Raw genomic sequence first — 6,000 nt, 5'->3', positions numbered from 1 at the left:
CACACGGCTGGTAAGCGCAGACGACGCCATCCTAAGCATGAGCATCCCACTTATGCGTCTGCTCATGCAAACTTTGACGCACCTTAAGGAGCAGGCGTCTGCAGCCAATGTTGATGAGGAGGAAGAGGAGGAGGGAATCCTTGATGACATTCAGCCATTGTCTGCTCAGGGACCTCTCCTGGACGAGGTGGAGGAAGAAGAGGAGGAGGAGGAGGAGGATGATGGGGATGATTACTTAGGGGAGGAGGATGCATCTCGTGGGGCAAGTGAAAATGTTGGCGTGGCAAGGTCTGGTACAGGGTTTGTGCGTGACTGGAGGGATGTGGATTTGCCAGAAAGTGCTCCTCCACCCAGCACTCGCAGTGCATCATTGACACCGGGAACATTGGCCCACATGTCAGATTATGCCTTGCGGATCCTAAAAAGGGACCCCCGCATTTCCAAAATGATGAACGATGACGACTACTGGTTGGCCAGCATCCTGGATCCACGCTATAAAGGCAAATTACAAAACATCATGCCACAGGAGAACCTTGACCTAATATTGGCTAATAAACAAGCAACTCTGGTAAATCGGTTGCTTGAGGCATTCCCAGCACACAGCAGCGGTGATGGTTCTCACATGAGCCGTACGGGCCGGGGGCAGCTTGGCAGAGGTGTTCGTGGTGCACACAGCAGAAGTGGCGTTGGAGACAGGGGTTTCATGACAATGTTGTGGACTGATTTTTCAAGTACCGCTCACACAACTGGTAATACTGCATCGATGGAAAGTGACAGGAGACAGCAGTTGTCAACTATGGTTACAAACTACTTTTCCTCCCATATCGATGTTCTCCCACACAGGTCATTCCCCTTTGACTATTGGGCCGCTAAACTGGACACCTGGCCTGAATTGGCCCAATATGCCTTACAGGAGCTCGCTTGCCCAGCTGCAAGTGTGCTATCGGAAAGAGTCTTCAGTGCAGCTGGATCAATCCTGACAGAAAAAAGGACCCGTCTGTCAACCCAAAATGTGGATGATCTAACCTTCATTAAAATGAACCACGCATGGGTTTCCAAGGATTTTGTCCCACCTTCCCCTGATGACACATAGGGTGACAGAAAAATGGCTTGCTTTGGTCCACCTCTTCCTGGTACTTCACCTATGTCGCCTTTTGCATCAGCTGAATGTCCAACATCAACATATGCCACTTTCTAAAACTCCCTAACTGTGCTGCCTCCCCCCCCATGGCCGGGGTCACCACCTAGCGCACGACACCGTGCGAGTGCCGTTGCCCTGGACAGGTGGGTAGGCCGACTCTTGGGCGCGGGCACTGGCACAGGGTCCCTCATAGTGCAATCAAGTGTCTCTGACGGTGGTGGTGCACACCCGCCGTCAGACACACCGCTGTACTATGAGGGGCCCAGTGCCAGTACCGACGCCCACGAGTGGGCCCCCCTTGCTTGGGCAGGGCCCCAGCATTTGCAATCTTTACCTCTCCCTGCTCCTCCGCTGTGTAATCTGGGCCGTCAAATCCATACTGTGCCTGACACCGTCTGAGCCTGCCTCCTGATGTATAGACATATATTTTGAATGTGTACGCTATCCATACATGTTATCCGGGGATACGGTACCCTTTCTAACCTTTGTGCAATCACGTGCAATCCATACTGGGCCTAACACCGTCTGAGCCTGCCTCATGCTGTATAGACATATATTTTGAATGTGTACGCTATCCATACATGTTATCTGGGGATACGGTACCCTTTCTAACCTTTGTGCAATCATGTGCAATCCATACTGGGCCTGACACCGTCTGAGCCTGCCTCCTGAGACATATATTTTGAATGTGTACGCTATCCATACATGTTATCTGGGGATACGGTACCCCTTCTAACCTTTGTGCAATCACGTGCAATCCATACTGGGCCTAACACCGTCTGAGCCTGCCTCCTGATGTATAGACATATATTTTGAATGTGTACGCTATCCATACATGTTATCTGGGGATACGGTACCCTTTCTAACATTTGTGCAATCACGTGCAATCCATACTGGGCCTGACACCGTCTGAGCCTGCCTCCTGAGACATATATTTTGAATGTGTACGCTATCCATACATGTTATCTGGGGATACGGTACCCTTTCTAACCTTTGTGCAATCACGTGCAATCCATACTGGGCCTGACACCGTCTGAGCCTGCCTCCTGAGACATATATTTTGAATGTGTACGCTATCCATACATGTTATCTGGGGATACGGTACCCTTTCTAACCTTTGTGCAATCACGTGCAATCCATACTGGGCCTAACACCGTCTGAGCCTGCCTCCTGATGTATAGACATATATTTTGAATATGTACGCTATCCATACATGTTATCTGGGGATACGGTACCCTTTCTAACCTTTGTGCAATCACGTGCAATCCATACTGGGCCTGACACCGTCTGAGCCTGCCTCCTGAGACATATATTTTGAATGTGTACGCTATCCATACATGTTATCCGGGGATACGGTACCCTTTCTCACCTTTGTGCAATCACGTGTAATCCATACTGGGCGTGAGAACGGCTGGCGAGCTGTTAAGCAAGCTACAGCACCTGTGGTTTGCACACGAAAGTTTTTCATTTTTTCAGGAATGACGGTTAGGCCTAATTCCGGAACTGCGGTTGACCTGCACTTACTGGGAAATCATCGTTCGCGGGTAATAATTGTAATCAGTGATCCCCATCACTAACGTTGTTCAGCGGGTTATCTGCACCTGTAAGTGACAAACGCTGGCCTTTTCAGTGTAGCGCACATGCAGCCACGGACATGTAAGGGCATGACACCAGTTATTGGCCAATCTCATGTGCCAGAGCCTCACGTGTCCCTCTAGTAAGCCGGACTCTGACCGCGGGGCATGACGGAGTCTCGTTCGTTAACGGAATTAAGCTTGCAATGTGTGCATCTGTTCTGTAGCTGGCATGGTTGAGGTTTCCCAGGTGGAGTCGAATTTAACCGTAGGCTCCACTCCTGGTGGTGCCTTTCTGGACATTCCTTTAAGGTTCAGCTTTGCAACCATACTGCCCACGTAAAACAAACACTTTGCCTTCATGAACGCTGTTTGGAGGGTCATGACTCGTGGGAATAACGCCGCCCAATCAGTTAACCTGCTAGAGAGATCCTTCGTTGCTCCCAAGCATGACATCACACTCCCTAGGAGGAAGGTAATGCCACTGTGGCGACCGTACTCCTGGGGGCGACACAAGTGCACTGATGCCCAGCCACTGCTCGATGAATCTGCTGGTACATTGACCCAGACCACTACATTCCCCTCGCATGCTACCCGGCCTGAATCTGACCCTGATGAAACTCAGGTTACCCTTCCCATATACAGTTCCATCTTACACGGTGACAAAGAGGAAGCTGCAGATGAAAGTGCAGGTTCGGCCCACCCGCCATCAGACACACCACCGTACTATCAGGGGCCCTGTGCCAGTGCCGTCGCCAACGAGTGGGCCCCCCCTGCTTGCTCAGGATCACAGCACTTGCAAGGTTGAAATACTGTGCAGTGAGATGGAAGATGGGGACGACGAGGAGTCCAGACTAGTACAGGGATTCCCTAGCGAGGAGACTTATTTGATTGTTTTCAATGTTGGGACAGCAATTTTTGGGGAGCACTATACTCTGGAGAATGATAGATGGGGCCCACCATACACTGGAACATTCCAAAGGTGGACATCAGACACTGGAGCAGCATTTACAGGGCCCATTATACACTGGAGCATTAGAAATGGGGCCCATTATGTTTGGAGCATTATTTGGGCCCATAAGACAGTGGAGCTTCATCCATGGGGACCAACATATACTGTAGCATTATGTGGAGCTCATCATATACTGTTTCAAACATTATATGGGACCAATGATTTTGTATGGAGAAATAGATGGGCCTCGTCATGAGATGTAAAAAGTGAGGTATTTTTCATTGTACTATACCGCTATTTCTCTGCCGTATCGGAGCATGATGAGTTGTGGTATGTGTTAAAGGGGCGCTCTTTCGCCCAGGGCACATGAAAACCTGCAGCCAGCCCTCCCCCCCCACAAATTTAGCCAAATAACCCCCATTTTTCAGTGCGTAACTTGTATTATGAAGTTAATTAAGGTTGACAAGCTTAAGTAAGAAGAATTGATGCTTTTGGCATTCAAATGGGCACTGTAGGTGTGTTTCCTGTCCTCCTCTCACTGCCAACTTTTATTCCCCATTGACTTACATTGGGTTTCGTGTTTCGGGACGACCCCGACCTTTCCCTATAATCGGACGATCTTGCTCGACCCGACTTTTGGAAAAGTCGGGTTTCACGAAACGAAACGCGACCCTAAAAAACCAAAAGTCGCTCAACTCTACCGGCCACAATACCCCAGGAAGAGGCAAGTTGACCCGCGCCACCCCCTATACCAGCCCTAGTGCCCCAAGTAATAAATACCATTTCCCAAAGTATTACGAGAATGGTATCCAGAAAAAAGGAAATGCTCTAAGTAAGTTTAATCCAGACACGTCTGCCGCATTATTACCGCTAATATCATCTGTGATGGGAGTTGCCCTTTAAAAGAAAGGTGTATAATTAAATTCAGAGCAACCAGAGCCCCCCCCCCTCCCCCCGGGTATGTGATGCCACGCTACTGTGATAATGGGAACAGACAAAAGAGCCTGTGGTGCCAGCTGAGGCCAAGGCGGGGGTCTCACTATCAGCTCTCTACGTTTGGGCAGAGAACAGGAAAAGTTTTATTAGAATAGAGTTTAGACGATTCTCTGCTGCCCTCTAGGGAGAGATGCTGGTACTACATTACTGATGCATACACTACTGCAGCATTGGATGCTTTTGCAACTTTTTGACAGGTTACCCCCCATATCTATTGTCAGTCTGTATCCTGTGCATTACCTAGGGGGCGACACTGTGCAACGGGGACAGCTTTTTGGAAGGTGAATAGGATACCTACATAGTTGCCAACACTTCTGGGGGTGTTTAAGTCTGGTTAGGGGTGTGGGAGTATTCTTCAGCCCCATTTTAATTTTTGTGTTCCCACACCCCTCCAATTTTTTTTTACTAACGTTTTGGCGAAATTACAAGGAAGAGGAGGAGCTTTGAGTAGTTTAGACCCGCCCATGAGTAAGAGTGCCCGCCCCTGCCCACAGACTGCTTAGACGCTTGAATCTAATTTCCAAGCAGTTTTCTCTTTGCTCAGACAGTGGTAAGACAAGACAGGGCGTGAGTGACGGAAGATGGAAATCAGAGAGAAGCCGCCTCATTAAAGCGTCATTTATTTACTGTCTCCTTATAATCACCGATCCCGAAATCTGCATAAACCTCTTCTGTATAATTAGTATGCAAATAGATCCCGCTCGCACCGATCAGACGCAGCATTCATTTCTGTCTCATCATCTTACCTTCCAAGTTCACTGCTCTTCGGGAAGAAGTTGGGTCACTTCTGCTGTTTGGGCAGAAATCCTAAAAACCGGTCCTATTCACACAGCTGAAGGTTTGGTGCCGTGTGTCAGTGAAGTCAATCTCCTGTGAGATAACTATTACTCACATCAATCATTGCATCCAGCACCAAGACATGATCAGTTTAGATATTTGGGGCCCGGATTCGTTATTGCATTTGTGTCATTTTTTTGCCTATTTTTCATTTGTGTCTTATTATTTTATTTTGCGCCTTTTCTATAATCTGTGTTATATGTGTTCGCTCTTTCGTTTTTATTACGTCCATCGCTGTAGACGGGATTTGGAATTTTCAAATTTTTTTCGTCTGATTCATCCACCAATTGCGACTTTTTAAAAACTTGCAAGACTTTTGTGCAAATGTCCTCCAGTCTCCCCCTCCCCCCCCCCGCCATCGAGGATGGATTTTATGCATATGTTGAATTTTGGAGGCAAATTTTGCAACATCTTAGCGGAACACGTTACTTTTTGGGGATAAAAAGGCACAAAAAAAAAATAATGACTTTAGAAAGAATTAGAAATTTTGCATTTTGTGA

Source organism: Dendrobates tinctorius, unplaced genomic scaffold (genome assembly GCF_039654945.1).
Source record: "Dendrobates tinctorius isolate UK_male_01 unplaced genomic scaffold, ASM3965494v1 ptg000257l, whole genome shotgun sequence".
In the NCBI taxonomy this organism is placed as follows: domain Eukaryota; kingdom Metazoa; phylum Chordata; class Amphibia; order Anura; family Dendrobatidae; genus Dendrobates; species Dendrobates tinctorius.
Note: the sequence above shows the minus strand (reverse complement) of the source record.